The following is a 22,152-nucleotide window of genomic DNA, read 5'->3' as shown; positions in this document are numbered from 1 at the left end:
CTACAAAGCGGCTCTATGTATATTGCAAATAAAAGAGGGGACAAACCACACCCCTGGCGCACGGAGGATCGCACCCTAAAGCTTTTGGTAACCTTCTTGTTTATAATGAGACTGGCGGTACAGTCTTGATAGCACATCTTTACCCCGTCCAAAATTAATTCACCTACATTTACATGTTCTAGAATGCAGAAAAGAATTTTATGGGCCACACGGTCGAAAGCCTTCTGCATGCCCAGCTGTAACATTGCTCCGTGTTCACCTAGGTCGTCGCAGTATTCTAAAATGCTTCTGGCGATGTGAATGTTTGTATAGATTGACCGTCCTTTAATGCCGCATGTTTGGTGTGGCCCTACGATGCGGGTCACCACTCCTTGTAATCGCTTTCCGAGCACTCTCGTAAATATCTTGTAGTCGACGTTCATCAGTGATATCGGGCGATAAGCGTCGATAGCTAACAATTTATCTGGGTCATCTGTTTTTCGAATCAACACCACGTGCGAAGTCCGAAAAGACTGGAGGAACCAGCTTTTGGGTGTAGACCTCCTTAAACAATCGTAACAGGACCTGGCTGGCGTCACTTTTGAAGGTCTTATAAAAAGCAGCTCCGAGTCCATCAGGTCCCGAGGACTTGCCTACAACTAAGTCATCTATGGCTCCTTCGATTTCGGCGATGCTCAGAGGCCATTCCAGACGCTTCCGAATATTGTCTTCTAATTGCGGCACGTTTGACAGGAAGTCCGTTTTGAATCCTTCTGTGACGTCCTTAGCACTCCCGAATAATTCACCATAATGATCAAAAAACTCCTGTTCGATTTTTTCAGGTTGGGCCGTGATTTCGTTCCCGTATCGAATCATTCTGATTTCATTCCGCCTCGCGTACGTCTTTTCGTCTGATAAAGCTCGTTTTGTCGGCGTCTCGCCTAGCCAGACCCTTTCCGCTCGTGCTCTTATAACTGCTCCTTTGAACTTATTTTCATCGATAAGCTCAAGCTGGCTCTTCAATTCTTTTATTTCTTTTGTTCGGCACCCAGGTCTGTCGCTTTCTACGGTGTACAAAAAATCAAGCTCGCGTTGTATTTCTTTTTCTCTTTTCCTTTTGTTGAAAATTTCCGTAGTGGCTTCTTCTATAGCGCTGATCTTAACATATTGTTTAAAAATCTCCCATAATTCTAGCATGTACGTTACCTTCTTCGGTCTCCATCAATCTGTGTAACTTTTCTTTCACGCCTTCACAAAACGATTCGTTCAGCAGCAGCCCATCGTTAAACTTCCACGTCTTCCAGTTAAATCGCGACTTACTTTGTTTAGTACCTATGGTGAACTTTACAAGGCTGTGATCGCTGAAGGACACGTGTATCACACTATAACTGCCACACATGGGAACAAGATCTAGTGCAACATATGCTCTGTCTAGCCTAGCGTGACTATGCCCTTGAAAATGTGTGAACGCGGGCACGCCAGCACTGGACAATACATGACCAACGTCTTCTAGGTTAGCATCTAGCACGAGTGTGTTTAAATGTAAAGCACTTTTGTCGCGCACTGGAAGCTGTTTCACTCGATCAGCAGCAAAACATACAGAATTGAAATCTCCGAGCAACACGACTTTCCTGTCACACTGTAAATGCTGGCCTACACTTTCAAAAAAGGACAACCGCTCACTTTCTATGTTGGGGGCGTACACACATATCACCCGCCAACCTACGCCCGAAAAGGAAAAATCCACAAAAAGCAGTCTCCCACTTTGACAGGAAAAAACATTCTCTTCTATGACTCCCAAATTATTTCTAATGAAAATAGCGCACCCCGCGGAAGTTCCAACAGCATGTGATACGCAAACATTGATCTATTGCGGAACTGCAGCACCATGCGATCCGTCTGTTCTTCACTTTCTATCTTAGTTTCCTGCACCGCCGCTATATCAATATCTGTTTCCGAGAAAAGCCGGCTAAGCTGGTATTGCCGCTTTCTGGCACAAAGACCGCGAACATTTAGGGTAGCAAGACGAAGTGCAGTGTTTTGGGCCATCATTGTAGTTTGTGGAGAACAAACGGATCGCATGGCACCCACCTCATGCGTCTGGGGTCGGCGCTGCCTTGGCCTCTTGTACGAACCTTCCGTAGCTGCCTGGGCAGCCTTCGGAAGGCGCAGCTCGTGTCCTTGTCGTTGTTCTCCATCGTTCCTTAGGGTTGGCTTGGTCTTGTAGATAACTAGAAGAGATACCGCGAGGCACACGCGCTCGCGGCTACGTCGGCGGCGTGCCTGCCGCCTTACGGACCGGTGGTATATTCGGTCGCGGTCTGATCAGTGACCGCCGGGTGATCGCCGCCTTTGGCGGCGGTCCCTCAGAGTTCTCTGCAGTCAGGGCCTCATTTTCGTCCAACGTAGCATCGTGGCCACGCTTGCTGACAGTGGCGCCGCTTGCTGCCTCGCTTACGTCCATGACTACCGGCTCGTCGCATGACGGTGACTGCGCTGGGACGTCGTGCACTTTGACGGCGCCCATGGCGTCACCTACTGTGTCGGTCATTTTTGGGCTTTCGTCGTTTGTACTTGTATCCTGCAGCTTGTCGGGAGGGGCTAACGTTGCCTCATCATGCCCCTCGACCTTCGGTGTTGCTTCGTTTGCGGCTTCCTCAGCGTCGGCCTCGTCCATGACAAGTTCTGCGGTGTCGTCTCCTCCAACCAACCCTGCGACACTTGCGTACGTCTTCACGCACTCACTTTATTCGTGTCCAAAACACCGGCAGTGCGTGCAGCGAGGAACTCGGCACTCACGTCGGATATGGTCCTTGCTATGACACCGCATGCATAGTGACGCTCTTCCAGGCGCGACAAGAAGGGCCATGTCACCGGCGACGCGCAGCTGGTGTGGAAGGTCGTCCACCTTAATGTCATTTTGGAGCTTGAGGCGCACGAGGCGCGTCGTCGACCCCTTGTCCTGGATTCCTTGAACCCTCCACTTTTCCTTAGAGACGTCGGTCACTTTCTCGTACGGAGCAAGCGCTACACGCACATCTTCTTCCGCCACGTTAAAAAGAAGCCAATGAAGCTTGAGACGTACGTCCTGGTTCGCCGGGTCGATAACCAAACATCGTTGGCCCTTCACTTTCATTTCGCCACAAGCCAAAGCTTTCTTCATGCCTTCTGTGCTCTTGAAGGTCACCGCCCACACGTGGCTCATCTGATAAGCCCCCAACGCTATCACGTCGGGGAGCAATTCCAGACGTGCCAACGTATCCCGGAAATGTTCGACTCGGTAGGGCCTCGCACGAACGTCCGCATGCAAAAATAAAGTGTTGAAAACACTACGACCTGAAGGCAGTGTAGGCAAAATAACTTCGTATCCTTCGGCATCCGTTCCGTCCATCCTGTTACCGCGGCTGTTCGTAGCCGCAACAACCGCTCCTTGGGAGCACATGATACACACGCCAGTTCACTACGGTGCCCGGAAGTGGAATGTGCTAGCCGGGCTCTGCCTTCGTTCGCTCCTACACAGATTTACATGACCACGTTAGCGGCGCAACAGGGAAACATTTTTTTTTCGCGGATCTAAAATACAAAAGGATTGCTTCAACAAATGCCACCCTTACCAGTGCAAAACAATTATGAAGTAGCAAAAGCATCCGCCCAACGTGGGGCTCGAACCCACGACCCTGAGATTAAGAGTCTCATGCTCTACCGACTGAGCTAGCCGGGCTTTTTTTTCTTTTTTTTTAGACTTTTTATTTCAGCAACCAAATACAAATGGGTGGTTAAAAATTGTCAGCCTACTTTGGTTGACATAAGGCATTAAAATTTCTTGATTTTTCACAGTTCATCAAATACGCTGATCCAGTGAGGTGGTTCAGCTTGTACTCGATACACATCGCGTATGTAGCACACATTTTCCACAAAATTCTCCCTTGCCGATCGCGCGTTAACGTCAGCGTGTCTGACGGCCATACGTGTTCTCCACAAACTATGGAGGCCCAGTAGCATGATCATATCGTAAGGTATGCCGTTTTCATTGTCTACGGGTAAGTATCTTATGCCAATAGGGGTTATGGGTAATTCTTTTTTCAGCGTTCTTTGCATCACATCCCAAAAAAATATCGCTTCCCAACAATCTATGAACGCATGCTCAAGTGTTTGTGGCTTTTTGCACAGTAGACAATTAGTTGTCCATGGCACGAATATGCCCCTTTTCAGCAAGCCACGTTTTAACTGGGATAGTATTAGTGTGTAACTTAAAGAATAATGACTTTGTACCAGGTTTCACAGGCATCCGCTTAACTCTTTTTAAAACATCATTTCCCGGAGCTCCATAGTTTATAGATCTATACATGGGAACTGGCAACATGACATCAATCAAATCTTTGTAAAGGATCTTTTTTGTTACAACACTTAGATACTCCAACGAGAATCGAGCCGTTAAGAATTGAAATGAGGCTACCACCTCCTTTGTATATCCCTTGACTCTTCCATTTAATTCGCTCACACTAGATACAATAAAATCTGGAAGCACACTTCTTAGTCGTACTTGCATCATTGAACGTAAGAAAGGGTTCTCCTGGTCCCTCAAGAACATGAAACGGGAAACAAGTTGCCGAACAAACAAGTGTGTGAGTCCAAGACCTCCCTGTCGAACAGACCGAAACAAATTGGTCCGACTTACCCTCTCCCAACAGGAGCCCCAAATGTACACCGCGAACACCCTTTGCATTTTCTGAACGTTCGCACGAGACATGCACAAAAATTGCAGCACATACCATACTTTGGCCACTAAAAAAATGTTACAGACAGTAGCCTTGGCAAACATGGATAGATTTCGGCCCTGCCATCCTATCGCTTTCTCCCTTATCCTTGGCATAACTTCGTCCCAATATTCTGCGCTCCTGTCATAATGCTCAAGGGGCACACCTAGGTAGTTTGCAGGGACTGTTGTCCATTGCAGGTTAGCAAAATGAGATGGCGTAATATCCCAGCGCCCATGCCAAAAGCCGACACTCTTTTCCCAGTTGATTTGACCCCCTGTTTGCTGGCAGAACTTTCTTGCAGTATTTGTGACTTCTTGAACACTTTGCCTATCACTGCAAAAAATCGCAATGTCGTCCGCGTATGCCAGAACTTTCACTTGAGATGACTGAAGCTTAAAACCATTGATTCTTTCATTTTTGATGAGATTTAGGCAAAACGGCTCAAGATAAATGGCGAAAAGCAAAGGCGAAAGTGGGCACCCTTGTCTTATGGATGAGAGAACTGGGACAGCTTCACTTAGTTTCTTATTTTGATGCGTACCGAGGAATTGTTGTAAATCGTTTTTAGCCCATATATTATCACGTTACCTATGTTGGTTTGTTCAATGACAGAAAAGAGAACATCATGTGACACGCGGTCAAATGCCTTTGCAAGGTCTAACTGCATCATTGCAATTCGGCTTTCAAATGCATCACAGCACTCCAAAATGCTGCGGGCGACATGCACATTTGTAGTTATTGAACGCCCTTTCACACCACACGTCTGATGCGGTCCAACTAATTCTGTAATAACACTCTGTATTCGCTTAGCTAAAACCTTCGTGTATATTTTATAGTCAGTGTTAGTAAGTGTTATCGGGCGGTACGCCTCTACAGAAAGCAATTTCTCTCGGTCGTCAGTTTTAGGAATAAGTATCATATGAGCAGTGCGAAAAGAGACCGGCAACGATTTTTCTGCGTACGCCTCTGTGATCATAGCAAGCAGAAAAGATGCGAGTTGATCTTTAAAGGCTTTATAAAAAGCGGCTCCCAGGCCATCAGGCCCTGGTGCTTTACTCACTGTCAAGTCATTAATTGCGCTACTCACTTCCTCCATACTGATTGGCCTTTCAAGTTGTTCCCGAGTGCTGTCATCTAACTTTGACATTAAGTGTAGAAATTCATCTCGCGGGATCGAATCCTGGCCCCGGCGGCCGCATTTCGATGGAGGCGAAATGCAAAAACGTCCGTGTGCTTGCGTTGTAGTGCACGTTAAAGAACCCCAGGTGGTCAAAATTATTCCGGAGCCCTCCACTACGGCGTGTCTCATAATCAGAACTGGTTTTGGCACGCAAAACCCCAGAAAGAAGAAGAAGAAGTAGAAATTCATCACTGAGCTTACTTTTCGGCTTTCTTTCATTCCCGATTATGTTTCGGTACTGGTCAACAAAGGCCTGTTCAATTTTGTTCCCATCGGACGTTATTTGATTTTGATACCGGAGTTGCCGTATTTCGTTCCGAGCGGCATATCGCCTTTCGTCACTCAAAGCGCGTTTATTTGGCGTTTCGCCCATCCATAGTTTTTCCGCTCGCGCTCTTATCACCGCGGCTCTGTACTTTTGTGTTTCCAATGCTTCCAGGTGGTTTTTTACTTCACGTATGTCGACTGCGCACGACCCAGGCTTCGCAGCTTCCATGCACATCAAGAAATCAAGTTGACACTGCAGTTCCGTAACCTTCTTCTTTTCTTCGTATCTGAGCACCGTTCCCCTTTCTATCGCGATCATCTTGATCGTGTGCTTAATGTTTTCCCACCTATTGCTGCTACTCGATGAATTATCGGCGGTCATTTTGGCAATTTCTTTTCTAACTTCATCAACAAATATGTTGTCTTCTAACAGCTTTACGTTAAATTTCCACAGATCCCAGTTAAATCGTGTTTTACTTTGCTTGCTCCCAAGTGTGACCATCACTAGGCTATGGTCACTAAATGAGACATGTTTAACATCATAAGAGCTGCATTCTGTCACAAACTCTAAACTAGCATATATTCTGTCCAGCCTCGCACTACTACCGCGCTGGAAATGTGTGAAAATAGGAGTAGAACCCCGCGACAACAACCAGCCAAGATCGTCTAATTGGTAATACTCAATTAAAGCCTCTAAATACTTCGCACTTTTATCCCGAACACAAACATTTCTCGATCTATCTCCCGCCATGCACACACAGTTGAAGTCACCCAATAAAATAAGGCGCCTGTCACATTTTTGGTAGCTATGAACCTTTTCAAAGAGCGCAACACGCTCATTTTCATTATTGGGAGCATAAATACAACTAACCCGCCAAAATAAACCAAAAAGAAGGAAATCAACTACAAGCAGCCTTCCCTCTTCGGATGCGATAACATTCACTTCCTCAATGCCAAAATCGTTACGTAAAAGTAAGGCACAACCTCCAGAAGTGCCAACTGCGTGGCATACGCAGACGTTGTAACGCGTGCGAAAAACCCCAACCATGCGATCCGTCTGTTCCTCGGTCTCAATTTTAGTTTCTTGCAACGCAGCTATATGCAAATCGTTTCAAGAATCGTTTCAGAAGCGTTTTCAAGAAGGTTGACCTGATACTGACGTTTTCTTGCTGATAATCCCCGAACATTCAGAGTGGCTAATCGTAGTGGCACCTGAAATTTTTCTATAGCGTCACGCGTGGTACAGATGGATCGCATGTCGCTCACCTCGGGGCTTACTGATGCTCCCGAAATGTCACCGGTATGGTTACACACGTGGCTGGTTTTGTCCATGTTATCACAGTTCTTGTCAAGGCTTAGTGGCTACGCATCCAGCTGCCGTTCATGAAGTTCCGAGCTTGCGGTCGCTTGTCGCACCGACATCCGAAGAGCGCGGCTAGCCGCGCCTATTTTGGCGTCATCTCCATTCTCTTGTCAGGTGGTACTGTTGGCTTTGGCTTAAATGACAATCGACGCGTCGGGGCTGCTTTTGCAGGCGGTCCATCCGCGTTCACGCCTTCCGAGACGTGGGTATCTTCGGTTGCCTCAGCATGCGTCCGCTTCATGGCAGCCGCTGACGCATCGGCCATGGTAGTGTCGTTGGTCCCAAGTCCATCGCATTGTTCTAACGCAGGGGCACTCACACTCGTGTTGTCTGCTGGCTGCGTAACACCTGTCAGCGTTTCAGCAGCCGGTTTTTGTTGTGTTTCTTGCTCGCTTGTCAAATTTTGCATAGTATATTGCTTTGTCGTCGAACTTTCTTGTCGCGTTTTCTCCGGACTTTCGGTGTCTGTAGCCGCTGCTGCTGTTTCTTCAGCTTCTGTCTCATCCATTACGAGCTCCATCACGTCGGACTTCCTTGCTGGCCCCGTCAAACTAGCGTACGTTGGTACACATTGGTTTTCGTCGTGCCCAAAACGTCTGCATCGTGGGCACCGAGGAACGCGGCAGTCGCGGCGTATATGGCCTTTCCCTTGGCAGCGCAGGCATAGTGGTGGCCGTCCAGCGACCACTAAGAGGGCCGGCTCGCCTGCAATACGAATTTGATGAGGCACGTCTTCAATGGTGATTCCGGGCTTCAGCTTCATGCTCAGGACGCGCGTCGTCGATCCCTTATCGGCGATGCCATGTACGCGCCACCGCTCTTTGGCTATTTCGGACACATCGCCGTATGGCAAGAACGCGTCACGCACTTCATCGTCATTGACGCAGGGCAGTACCCAGTGCAACCTTCACATGGACTTCTTGCTTGTTAGGATCAACAACAAGGCATCGGCGCCCCTTGACACTCACGTTGCTCATTGCCAACAACTTCTTCATGGACACGGAGTTAAACGTTACTACCCACACGTGATTCATTTGGAAAGCCCCAAGGGCGTCGACCTCAGTAAGCAATTCCAAATGAGCAAGGGCGTCCCGAAAGTCTTCCACTCGGTACGGTCGCGCTCGAATGTCACTATGCAAAAATACAGTATTAAAAACTATCCGACCTTTCGGCAGGTGGGGCAGCATCACTTCATACTCCTGGTTATCTTGACTGGTCATCCTGTTTCCGCGGCTGAACTGGGCCGGTATCACCGCCCCTTCGGAGCACATGAATACACGTCCGAACGCTTTCGCGGCCGGAAGTGGAATCCACTGAGCTAGCCGGGCTCTGCCTTCTATCGCTCCTACACAGATTTACATGACCACGTTAGCGGCGCAACAGTGAAACATTTTTTTTTCGCGGATCTAAAATACAAAAGGATTGCTTCAACAAATGCCACCCTTATCAGTGCAAAACAATTATGAAGTAGCAAAAGCATCCGCCCAACGTGGGGCTCGAACCCACGACCCTGAGATTAAGAGTCTCATGCTCTACCGACTGAGCTAGCCGGGCCCTGCCTTCGTTCGCTCCTACACAGATTTACATGACCACGTTAGCGGCGCAACAGTGAAACATTTTTTTTCGCGGATCTAAAATACAAAAGGATTGCTTCAACAAATGCCACCCTTATCAGTGCAAAACAATTATGAAGTAGCAAAAGCATCCGCCCAACGTGGGGCTCGAACCCACGACCCTGAGATTAAGAGTCTCATGCTCTACCGACTGAGCTAGCCGGGCTCCGCCTTCGTTCGCTCCTACACAGATTTACATGACCACGTTAGCGGCGCAACAGTGAAACATTTTTTTCGCGGATCTAAAATACAAAAGGATTGCTTCAACAAATGCCACCCTTATCAGTGCAAAACAATTATGAAGTAGCAAAAGCATCCGCCCAACGTGGGGCTCGAACCCACGACCCTGAGATTAAGAGTCTCATGCTCTACCGACTGAGCTAGCCGGGCTCTGCCTTCGTTCTCTCCTACACAGATTTACATGACCACGTGAGCGGCGCAACAGTAAAAGATTTTTTTCGCGGATCTAAAGTACAAAAGAATTGCTTCAACAATGCCACCCTTATCAGTGCAAAACAATTATGAAGTATCAAAAGCATCCGCCCAACGTGGGGCTCGATCCCACAACCCTGAGATTAAGAGTGTCATGCTCTATCGACTGAGCTAGCCGGGCTTTTTTTTTTCTTTATTGCCATTTACAAGAAATACAGGACTGAAATACATAAAAATAGTCAAATGCTACAAGGATTCTCCATTCTTGGAGAAAGTAATTCTAAATAAATTTCATATTCAAAAGCAATTCTACACAAGGCAGCCAGTGTGGCACAGGTATTCGTGCTTTCTGTTCTTCTACATATCTGTGAATGCTTTCTTTGAAGTATTGGCGAGCTGCTCTGGCGTCAACATCTGCATTTCGGACGGCCATGCGACATCTCCAGACACTGTGCAATACAATGAGCATAATTAAATCATAAGGTACTCCATCTTCGCTACCGATAGCCAAGAATCGGATTCCTTGAGGGTGCAGCGGAAAATCTTTCTTTAGGGTCCTCTGTAGAATGTCCCACAGGAATACCGCGTCCCAACACTCTAAAAACACATGGTCAATAGTTTCGTCTCGCTTACATATTTGGCAGTGTACTCGCCAGGGCACAAAAAGTCCCCTTTCTGCCATCCATGTCTTGACGGTCAGTGTCCCGGTGTGTAAACGAAAGAAAAGTGTTTTGACGCCTGGTGGTACCATCACTTTCTTGACACGCTTAAGCACATCCTTTCCTCTTGAGGTACTGTACAAAGATCTATATAGCGGCACAGGTAACACCACATCACATAGGTCCCTGTATAACTTTTTCCGACCCACATCACTTAAGTAGTTTGTAGAAAACCGCACACACAAAAAACGGGTGGACATAGCAACCTCTTTCAAATAACCCCGAATGCATCCGTGGATGCGATCCGTTGAGACAACAAGATCTGGTAGGGCATTACCCAATCGAACCTGGCACAATATTCGAAGGAAGGGATCTTTTACGTCTCTGAAGAACATAAACCGATTAACTATTTGACGTAGATACAAATGGCCTAACGCCAACCCGCCATCAGGGACTCGCCTAAACAAATTGGTTCTGCTTGTTCGCTCCCATGAGGAGCCCCAAACGAACACTGCAAATATTCTGTGAAGTTTCTGGACATTCATTCTTGAACAATGTATCACTTGCATTACATACCACAACTTACTTATAAAATATAAGTTGCATACTGTCGCTCTTGCAAAGACTGACAGATTCCAGCCATTCCAGTTATTGGTTTTCTCGCGTAAGTTGCCAATTTCGTTGCGCCAGTAAGGTTCGCTGTCCTGATAATTTTCTAAGGGCACTCCCAAATATTTAACAGGAGCGGTCACGAATCTTAAATTCGCGAGAGTGTCTGGCTTAGACGGCCAATAGCCGTGCCAAAACCCCGGAGACTTTCCCCAGTTCCCGCACCTTCCACTTGAAAGACAAAAACTTTCCACAGTTTTAATAACATGCAGAACACTGTCATAATCCGTACAAAAAGCGGCAATGTCGTCGGCATAGGCCAGCAACCTCACTTCTACCTGTTGCAGTTTGAACCCACGTATATGCTCGCTTGCAATAACATGTAGACCAAAGGATTCGATGTACAAACAAAACAGCAATGCTGATATTGGGCACCCCTGGCGCAGAGATTGTAGCACTGGTATGCGCTCACCAACCACTTTATTCACTATTAACTGCGTCGTGCACGAGCTGTACGCCATAGCGACGCCTTCTCTAATAACATGGCCTACATTTACATGGTCTAGTACACACAAGAGAGCGTCAGGGGGAACCCTATCAAACGCCATCTCGAAGTCTGTCTGTAGCATGGCTACTCCAGAACCCGTAACATCACAACATTCCAGAATAGAACGTGCCACGTGAGTGTTCGTAGTGATGGAGCGCCCTTTAATGCCGCATGTCTCATGCTTCCCTACAATTTCCGAGATAACAGTTTGTAATCTCTTAGCTAACACTTTCATGAAGATTTTATAATCACTGTTTGTCAAGCTAATGGGTCGATAGGCAGTTACATTTCGTAATTTTACTGTATCATCAGATTTAGGTATAAGAATCGTATGCGCAGTAACAAAAGATGGAGGTAGCGACTTAAGCTCGGAAGCTTCGTTATAAATAGGCCTTAGAATTGGAGAGACTGTTCCCTTAAATGTTTTATAAAACGCTGCACCAAGGCCGTCTGGACCCGGCGATTTCCCTAAGTTCATGTTTTCTATCGCAAAATCCACCTCTTCATTTGTGATGGGCCGCTCCAAAGCTTCTCTTGTCACATCGTCCAACCGTGTCATCAAGGAAACAAACTCACGTTTGAAAAGGTCGATATCAACTACGCTGCGAGAAAACAACAAACGATAGTACTCTGAAAACGTTCTAACGATTTCGTCAGTATCCTTAGTGATCACACCTGCACGTTCAATTTCTACTATTTGCTGCCTTCGCGCATGCCACTTTTCCGCCCCCAACGCTCTTTTCGTCGGCGATTCTCCGCTTATCAGCCTTTCAGCTCTTGCGCGTATTAAGGCACCACGGTACCGTTCGGTATCGATAAGCTCCAGCTTGCGCTTCACCACTCGTATATCGTCCATAAATTCACCCGGTCTGAGCGATTCTTGATTAAGTAGCAGTTGAAGGTTCGTGCGTAGTGTTTTTTCTTGAAACCTTGCTTCTCTAGCTACTGCACTTGAACGTTCCAGTGCTTTTATTTTAACCTGATTCTTTAATAATTCCCATCTTTCTCCCCAAGGAATTTTGTTGTTTTCCTTGAGTTTTTTAAATAAATCAGTTACTTGCTTCACAAAAACATCGTCTTTCATCAGCTTACAATTCAGTTTCCATAACTGCCAATTAAAATTATTCCTTGAGTCTTCTCGACTTGCTATAGTAAAATAAACTAAGCAGTGATCACTAAAGGAGACTGGCGTAACATGATACTGTTGACACAAAGGTATAATATCCAAAGACGCATATATTCTATCCAATCGGACATGACTCGATCCTTGAAAATGAGTAAATTGGACGGTTCGCGTACCTTCCAAACATTGCCCTACATCTTCCACACCACCATCATTCACAATTTCTCTAAGAATAACAGTGCTTATGTCATTAAAATCTCGTCTGCTAGTTTTATCTGCTGCAGAAAGCGCACAGTTGAAATCACCGGCAATAATGACAAGTTTCTGGCAGTCACAGTATTGATTAACACGCTCGAAAAAGGTTCGCCTCTCTTCCGCATTGTTAGGTGCATACACACAAATCATACGCCACTCCTTAGCGGCAAAAAGAAAATCGCAGATGATTAGCCTCCCTGAGTCACAACTTAATGTCGCTTGTATTGATAAGCCCAAGCTCTGGCGCAAAAGAAGGCAACAACCTGCTGACGTCCCTACAGCATGGCTAACCACACCGTCATAAGACAACGTAAAACGTCGAACCATGTTCCCAGTCTCTACTTCACCATCAACTTTAGTTTCCTGTACCGCCACAATGTCGAGGTCAAACTCGGTCACCAATCGGTACAGCTGACTCTGTTTTCGTTTAGACGCAAGCCCTCGGACGTTGATCGTCGCGATACGTAGCGATTTAGGAATAGAAGCCATAGTGACTATGAAGAAAGGATGGGAATCGTGGTGGTTCTCTCAGCAAAAAGCCGCATGCCAGGGCGTCGTGCCATGGCAGATCTTACGCTACGTTGGCGCTGTAGGCGGCGTTGCCGCCACACTTTTACCGGTGGCCACGTTCGGTCGAGGTCTCAGTGAGGGCCGCCGAACGATAGCCGCCTTGGCTGGTGGTTGCCCTTCGCCGTCGGTGTTCGCCGTTGTCTCGTTGGTATCCTCGTGAGCCCGCTTTGCTGCCACACCAGAGCTTGGTGCTTCCGTGACGTCCATACACGCGGACTTGTCCGCCTCGGCGTCTTCGGTAGCGTCCTCGGTGTTCTTGTTAGCTTTCACATCCGTACCTTGGGAGAGGGGTGGGAACTCTTCTTCGGAAGACTTGCTGTTGTCTGCCCCGTCTACCGTGGTCGGCCCAGAAGACGCCTCGACGCTTGAGGTTTGACCTCCCGCCGTTTCTTCGGCATCAGCTTCGTCCATGAGGTGCTCTGACGTGTCATCACCCCTCAAGGATCCTGCAGCACTTGCGTAGCTTTTCGCAAATTGGGAGTCCTCATGGCCATACCGTGGGCAAAGCGCACAACGTGGCACCTGGCAGTCTCTGCGTATATGCCCACTAGATTTGCAACGGAGGCAAAGTGGGGCTCTGCCTGGTACAACAATTAGCGCAGGTTCACCGGCCACCTTGATTTGGTGCGGTATGTCGTCGATCTTGAAACCCGGCCCCAACTTCAAGGTAACCGTACGGGTCGTAGAGCCGTTGTCGAGAACGCCATGCGCACGCCACTTTTCCCTTGACACGTCGACCACCTTCCCGTACGGCGATAGCGCGGCACGCACATCCTCGTCAGCAACACCGTGGAGCAGCCAGTGAATCTTGAAGCGAATACCTCGGTCATTAGGGTCGACTATCAGGCACTTGTGTTCTTTAACCTTCACGTCCTACGCAGCAAGTAGTTTCTCCGTAGCCGTAGCGTCCTTGAGGGTGATAGCCCAGACGTGGTTCATCTGATACGCCCCTAACGTGATAACGTCGGCCAGCACACCAAGATGAAGCAATGTGTCCCTGAAGCCTTCCACTCTGTAGGGTCTAGCAGTAACGTCAGCATGCGTAAACACTGTGTTTAGCACAATTTTTCCTGTTGGCAGGTTCGGCAGAATAACTTGGTAATCTTCAGAAGCTGCAAAAAACCTGTTCCCGCGACCCGCTGGGGCCGCTGATACCGCTCCGACGGAGCGCGACATTCCGTGACCGTATCGCTCGAAAGCCGGAAATGGAATGCTGAGCTAGCCGGGCTCTGCCTTCGTTCGCTCCTACACAGATTTACATGACCACGTTGGCGGCGCAACAGTAAAACATTTTTTTTCGCGGATCTAAAATACAAAAGAATTGCTTCAACAATGCCACCCTTATCAGTGCAAAACAATTAGGAAGTAGCAAAAGCATCCGCCCAACGTGGGGCTCGAACCCACAACCCTGAGATTAAGAGTCTCATGCTCTACCGACTGAGTTAGCCGGGCTCTGCCTTCGTTCGCTCCTACACAGATTTACATGACCACGTTAGCGGCGCAACAGTAAAACATTTTCTTTCGCGGATCTAAAATACAAAAGAATTGCTTCAACAATGCCACCCTTATCAGTGCAAAACAATTAGGAAGTAGCAAAAGCATCCGCCCAACGTGGGGCTCGAACCCACAACCCTGAAATTAAGAGTCTCATGCTCTACCGACTGAGTTAGCCGGGCTCTGCCTTCGTTCGCTCCTACACAGATTTACATGACCACGTTAGCGGCGCAACAGTAAAACATTTTCTTTCGCGGATCTAAAATACAAAAGAATTGCTTCAACAATGCCACCCTTATCAGTGCAAAACAATTATGAAGTATCAAAAGCATCCGCCCAACGTGGGGCTCGATCCCACAACCCTGAGATTAAGAGTCTCATGCTCTACCGACTGAGTTAGCCGGGCTTTTTTTTCTTTATTGCCTGTTACATAACAACATATATACAACGCACAGGAATTCACCGCCTCGAATTCAAAACAGAAAAAGACCGTACAGTTCTAGGTGCAAGTGTACCTTGTCAGTAAATGTTTAAAACAGCTTAATGGCTGCAAGCTGTTCAAAGGTTGGTAACCACTCAGGTGGTTCACTGAGTACTTTATAGACTTCGCGAATAAACAAGATGTTTTCTATAAAATATTCTCTTGCCCGTTTTGCGCGTACATCTTCATTTCGCACCGCCATTCGTGTTTTCCACACGCTGTGCATGCAGAGTAACATCACCATGTCACATGGCACGCCTTCTGTCTCATCAAAAGGTAAAAACCGGATTCCAAAGCGTGTTAATGGGAATTCTTTCTTAATGGTCCTTTGTAGAATATTCCAGAGGAAGACTGAATCCCAGCACTCCAGAAAAATGTGCTCAATTGTTTCCGGTTTCTTGCAGATGTGGCAATTAACACTCCAGGGTACAAAGATCCCTTTCTCCTGCAGCCATGGCTTGACAGGAAGCGTGCCAGTGTGTAGCATAAAGAAAAAGGTTTTTGTCGTTGGTCTTACTGGCATTCCTTTAACACGCTTCAACATGTTCTGCTCTCGCCCCAGTGCATATATTGCACGGTATATTGGCACGGGACACATTATATTTATTAAATCCTTATATAATCGCTTTCTTGCGACAGTACTAAGGTACTCCATAAGAAAGTGTGCTTTTAAAAGACGGAAAGCACTTATCACTTCGAACAAAAAACCTCGGACAACTACTTTCCTTCTAGCACATGACGTCACTACATACTCTGGCAGTGCGTCACCTAATCGCGTCTGGATAACGCACCGCAAAAAACAATTGCTTTCATCTCGCAAGAATATGAATCGCGACACTATCTGTTTCAAAAACAAATGCGATAACCCCAAACCTCCTTTCTGCACTGAATGAAACAGATTCAAACGACTCGTGCGCTCCCATCCGGACCCCCACACGAACAAAGCAAACACCCTGTGCAACTTCTGTACACACACTCGCGACATACATAAAACTTATAACATGTAATACACTTTGGCTACAAGAAACACATTGCACACCGTGGCTCTCGCGAATATTGACAGATTCTTGCCACCCCACTTCGTTGTTTGTGCTTTAAGCCGCTCGGTTTGCTCGGTCCATTGCGTGGTAGTATCGCGATAGTATTCTAAAGGAACACCAAGATAACTGGCTGGCGTATCAGTGAACGGTATCGTTTCGACCATTGCAGGCCGGCTATCCCATTCACCGTGCCAAAAGCCTAAGCTTTTTTGCCAACTTATGGCACTCCCGGTGAGAGCGCAAAACCTTCTTGCATCCTTGATTGCTTCCCGAATGCTCTCTTGATCAATGCAAAAAAGCGCGATGTCATCTGCGTAAGCTAATATTTTTACCTCTTGCGTTAAGAGACGGTAGCCGCGAATTTTTTTGTTTTCCCGTACTTTCAGACAGAAAGGTTCAAGAAAAATGGCAAAAAGTAAAGGGGACAAAGGGCACCCCTGGCGCACACTGGATAACACTGGTATATTTTCACTAATTCTTTTGTTGATTACCAGGTGAGCTGAACACTTCTCATAGGCCATGGCTACTCCGTCCTGAATCACTTTTCCTACATTGATGTGTTCTAACACTGCAAGGAGTATGCTGTGAGCAACCCTGTCGAAAGCTTTTTCTAGGTCTAATTGAACCATTGCTACACGTTCGAGGTTTGCGTCGCAACACTCCAATATACTCCTAGCGACGTGAATATTCGACATTATTGTCCTTTTTCTGATACCACATGTTTGGTGAGGACCTACTATTAACTTGATAACTGTCTGCAGTCTTTTTCCAAGCACTTTCATGTAGATCTTGTAATCCACGTTCGTGAGGTTTATAGGCCCGTATCCATTAACGAATTGCAGCTTTACCGCTTCATTGGATTTCGGTATAAGTACGACGTGACTTTTCCTGAATGATGGCGGCAAGTGCTTAGTTTCATGAGCTTCCGCAACAACACAGTAAAGTAACTTAGCTAGTTCCACCTTGAAAGTTTTATAGAATGAAGCTCCTAGGCCGTCAGGTCCAGGCGCTTTTCCTTTACCCAAGTCTTCAATGGCTTCTTTAATTTCTTTAGCCGTGATAGGGCTCTCGAGTCCCTCTTTAATTTCATCTTCTAGTTTCGGCAGAAGCGTTAGAAAAGTGTTAACAAACTCTACCGTACCAGGCACCTGCCTACCCAGCAAAGCTCGGTAGTGTTTAACGAAAGCTTTCTCAATGACTTCTTGGTCTTTAGACATTGCGTCGTTAAACCAGATTTCTTTAATTATGTTCTTAGAAGCGTAACTCTTTTCGTCACTGAGCGCCCGCTTAGTTGGCGTTTCTCCGAGCCACAGTCGATCGGCTCGTGCTCTTATCGCAGCCCCTTGATAAGTTTCGGCGTCCAACGTTTCAAGTTCGCATTTAATTTCTCGTATCTGCTTAGAAAAAAATCCCGGCACTGTGCACTCCGCATTTAGAAAGTAATCCAGCATGTTTTGTAGTTCTTTCTCTCTTTGTTTTGCTTTATGACGTATCACGCAAGCCCTCTCGATTGCACTCATTTTCACATCAATTTTGAACTGCTCCCATAGCTCAGCATAGTTTGATGTGACATCCATTTGCATCCCATCAATTTTTTCCTTTACAGTTTTTACGAAACATTCATCACTTAAGATTGTGTCATTCATTTTCCACAGTTCCCAGTTAAAGTTAGACCCTCTAAGCTTCTCGCCCACTGTACAGGCTACCAGGCTGTGGTCACTGAAGCTCACATGCTTTACTGTGTAGCTAGTGACCGTGCGCGCGAGGCTTGCTGATACGTATACACGGTCTAGTCGAGCGTGACTCTCACCTTGAAAGTGAGTAAAAAGAACACTGTTTCCGCTTAAAACGTTTCCCACGTCTACTAAATCATAGCCTGCCATGATTTCGTTGAGTTGATGTGCACTTTTATCGCGTACTACAGTATTCGGCACGCTATCTTCGGACATGCATACACAATTAAAGTCTCCGAGGACGACGACATTTCTTTAACATTCCAGAAGTGTCTCAACATAGTAAAAAAATATTTTCCTATCACAAACATTGTTCGGAGCGTACACACAGATCATTCGCCAACCAACATCATTTAAAGTCGCACAGTACCAATCGCCCATCTTGGGCCGTCATTACACTTTGTTCAACAATGCCTATTGAATTACGCAAAAATAAAAGACAGCCACCGGCCTTGCCTACCGCATGGCAAACACAAATGCTATAACGCAATTTAAAAATATCGACCATTTTGTCCGTTTGCTCCTCACTTTCAATTTTAGTTTCTTGAACCGCAAGAACGTCTATGTCATTTTCTAGCATCAGGCGACTTAATTGGGCTTGTCGCCGTCTGCCGTTAACCCGCGTACGTTAAGCGTGCCAATACGTAATGCTAGCCCAAGATTATTTGCCATGGAAAGAGAAGAGCAAGCGATAACACAATAACTTTATGGAATCAAAGGTAGTGTAACTTACAGATATTCTCTGCGCTCTTATAAGCTCCGTCGCATGCGACGAAGCCACGACGTCTCGCTCTTCGGCACACATCATTGACCTCGATCGTTCCAAAAACCCGAGTCACAACTTAGCGTTCTACGAGAACAGCACCCCGCTACTGCGGAGGAACTGTCGGCGTTGTCTGCTTATCTGGGGGAACGGCCGGCGTCTGCCGCCCGTCCGAGGGAACTGCCGGCGTCTGCCGCCCGTCCGAGGGAACTGCCGGCGTCTGCCGCCCGTCCGAGGGAACCGCCGGCGTTTGCCGTCCGTCTGGGGGTACTGTCGGCGTCGTCTGCTTGTCTGGGGAAACTGCCGGCGTCTGCCTCCTGTCTGTAGGAACGTTTGGTCTAGGCTTAAGCGTAGACCGGCGCAAAACGGAGGCCTTCGAGGGCGGCCCTTCGTTGCTACCACCGTCGTCTTGCTCAAGCGTGCCATCCACGTCGGTGACTTCCCGGGGCCTCTTTGAAACTGCGATGGCTTGGTCGTTTTTCTCGCAAGACTCATTGAGTCCGGCCGCGCCAGGGTTGCCCTGTCGTAGAACGCCCTCGGTATCCACCGCATTGTCTGCGCTTTCATACACCATCGCATTTTCCGCAGCCGGTTCACCTTGCGCTTCGCTGTCCCTACCCTCACTGCTGCCCTTGGTAGGTTGGCACTTGTCGCTAGCCGAGACCACTGGCTTCTCTTGCTTGCCTTGTGGGTCACCACCCCCTCCAGCAGTCTCTTCCGCGTCTGCCTGGTCCATCAGGTGCTCGTCGATGGCGTCACTCCGGCCCGGCCCAGTCACGTTAGCGTTGCTTCGCACGCATTGGGTCTCGTCGTGGCCAAAACGACTACAGAGCCCACAACGTGGCATACGGCACTCGCGCCGCATATGGCCGGTGCCGCGGCACCGGAGGCAGAGCGGAGGTCTGCCTGGCACGATCACGAGTGCATGGTCTTCTGATACTCGTAGCTGATGCGGGATGTCTTCCATGGTCATACCAGCCTTTAAGCGTAGGGATACAAGTCGCGTGTGAGAGCCTTTGTCTCCGCAAGCGGGCAGTCGCCACCTCTCCCTAGGATACTTCGGTCACAGTGCCGAATGGAGTCAGGGCTGCTCTGACGTTCGTGTGAAGCAGCCAGTAAAGCTTCATTCTGATGTCCTGGTTGCAGGGATCAATCGCGACACAGCGATGTTCCTTCACGCTAAACGCCTTCGCCGACAAAAGCTTCCTTTTCCCGACATCGTCCTTGAATGTTATGGCCCAAACATGGTTCATCTGATAGGCCCCGAGGGCTACCACCTCCGTCATAAGCTTATAGCGGGCAAGCGCATCGCGAAAATGTTCAACACGATAACGCCGGGCCTTCAAATCACCATGCAAAAACAAGGTGTTACACACGGTCGTACCTGATGGCAGCTGAGGCAAAACAAGTTGGTAATCCTGTGAAGACGTTTGCGTAAGCCTGATACCGCGGCCCTGCTGGGCCGCTGAAACGGCCCCTTGGGAGCGAGACATTCCGTGACCGTTCGCTACGGTGTCCGGAAGTGGAATCTCCTGAGTTAGCCGGGCTCTGCCTTCGTTCGCTCCTACACAGATTTACATGACCACGTGAGCGGCGCAAAAGTAAAACATTTTTTTTCGCGGATATAAAATACAAAATAATTGCTTCAACAATGCCACCCTTATCAGTGCAAAACAATTATGAAGTATCAAAAGCATCCGCCCAACGTGGGGCTCGATCCCACAACCCTGAGATTAAGAGTCTCATGCTCTACCGACTGAGCTAGCCGGGCTCTGCCTTCGTTCTCTCCTACACAGATTTACATGACCACGTGAGCGGCGCAACAGTAAAAGATTTTTTTCGCGGATCTAAAGTACAAAAGAATTGCTTCAACAATGCCACCCTTATCAGTGCAAAACAATTATGAAGTATCAAAAGCATCCGCCCAACGTGGGGCTCGATCCCACAACCCTGAGATTAAGAGTCTCATGCTCTACCGACTGAGTTAGCCGGGCTTTTTTTTTCTTTATTGCCAGTTACAAGAAATACAGGACAGAAATACATAAAAATAGTCAAATGCAAAGGATTCTCCTGTCTTGGAGAAAGTAATTCTAAATAAATTTCATATTCAAAATCAATTCTACACAAGGCAGCCAGTGTGGCACAGGTATTCGTGCTTTCTGTTCTTCTACATATCTGTGAATGCTTTCTTTGAAGTATTGGCGAGCTGCTCTGGCGTCAACATCTGCATTTCGGACGGCCATGCGACATCTCCAGACACTGTGCAATACAATGAGCATAATTAAATCATAAGGTACTCCATCTTCGTTATCGATAGCCAAGAATTGGATTCCTTGAGGGTGCAGCGGAAAATCTTTTTTAAGGGTCCTCTGTAGAATGTCCCACAGGAATACCGCGTCCCAACACTCTAAAAACACATGGTCAATAGTTTCGTCTCGCTTACATATTTGGCAGTGTACTCCCCAGGGCACAAAAAGTCCCCTTTCTGCCATCCATGTCTTGACGGTCAGTGTCCCGGTGTGTAAACGAAAGAAAAATGTTTTGACGCCTGGTGGTACCATCATTTTCTTGACACGCTTAAGCACATCCTTTCCTCTTGAGGTACTGTACAAAGATCTATATAGCGGCACAGGTAACACCACATCACACAGGTCCCTGTATAACTTTTTCCGACCCACATCACTTAAGTAGTTTGTAGAAAACCGCACACACAAAAAACGGGTGGACATAACAACCTCTTTCAAATAACCCCGAATGCATCCGTGGAGGCGATCCGTTGAGACAACAAGATCTGGTAGGGCATTACCCAACCGAACCTGGCACAATGTTCGAAGGAAGGGATCTTTTACGTCTCTGAAGAACATAAACCGATTAACTATTTGACGTAGATACAAATGGCCTAACGACAACCCGCCATCAGGGACTCGCCTAAAGAAATTGGTTCTGCTTGTTCGCTCCCATGAGGAGCCCCAAACGAACACTGCAAATATTCTGTGAAGTTTCTGGACATTCATTCTTGAACAATGTATCACTTGCATTACATACCACAACTTACTTATAAAAAATAAGTTGCATACTGTCGCTCTTGCAAAGACTGACAGGTTCCAGCCATTCCAGTTATTGGTTTTCTCGCGTAAGTTGCCAATCTCGTTGCGCCAGTAAGGTTCGCTGTCCTGATAATTTTCTAAGGGCACTCCCAAATATTTAACAGGAGTGGTCACGAATCTTAAATTCGCGAAAGTGTCTGGCTTAGACGGCCAATAGCTGTGCCAAAACCCCAGAGA

The 22,152-nt window shown here is 47.3% G+C and overlaps 6 non-coding genes across 6 annotated transcripts; all 6 read right to left on the bottom strand.

The window, feature by feature from the left end:
• Positions 1 to 3,627: 3,627 nt before the first annotated feature.
• Positions 3,628 to 3,700, bottom strand: Trnak-cuu (transfer RNA lysine (anticodon CUU)). The gene has a single exon. It is a non-coding gene; the product is annotated as a tRNA-Lys (tRNA).
• A 5,330-nt stretch (positions 3,701 to 9,030) lies between these two features.
• Trnak-cuu (transfer RNA lysine (anticodon CUU)) lies at positions 9,031 to 9,103 on the bottom strand. The gene has a single exon. It is a non-coding gene; the product is annotated as a tRNA-Lys (tRNA).
• Positions 9,104 to 9,255: 152 nt separating this feature from the next.
• Trnak-cuu (transfer RNA lysine (anticodon CUU)) lies at positions 9,256 to 9,328 on the bottom strand. Its single transcript has one exon. It is a non-coding gene; the product is annotated as a tRNA-Lys (tRNA).
• A 151-nt stretch (positions 9,329 to 9,479) lies between these two features.
• Trnak-cuu (transfer RNA lysine (anticodon CUU)) lies at positions 9,480 to 9,552 on the bottom strand. The gene has a single exon. It is a non-coding gene; the product is annotated as a tRNA-Lys (tRNA).
• Positions 9,553 to 14,736: 5,184 nt separating this feature from the next.
• Trnak-cuu (transfer RNA lysine (anticodon CUU)) lies at positions 14,737 to 14,809 on the bottom strand. The gene has a single exon. It is a non-coding gene; the product is annotated as a tRNA-Lys (tRNA).
• A 5,757-nt stretch (positions 14,810 to 20,566) lies between these two features.
• Trnak-cuu (transfer RNA lysine (anticodon CUU)) lies at positions 20,567 to 20,639 on the bottom strand. Its single transcript has one exon. It is a non-coding gene; the product is annotated as a tRNA-Lys (tRNA).
• Between the last annotated feature and the right edge of the window lie 1,513 nt (positions 20,640 to 22,152).

Source organism: Dermacentor silvarum, chromosome 2 (assembly GCF_013339745.2).
Source record: "Dermacentor silvarum isolate Dsil-2018 chromosome 2, BIME_Dsil_1.4, whole genome shotgun sequence".
NCBI lineage: Eukaryota > Metazoa > Arthropoda > Arachnida > Ixodida > Ixodidae > Dermacentor > Dermacentor silvarum.
Note: the sequence above shows the minus strand (reverse complement) of the source record. Positions and strands in the feature narration are given on the sequence as shown.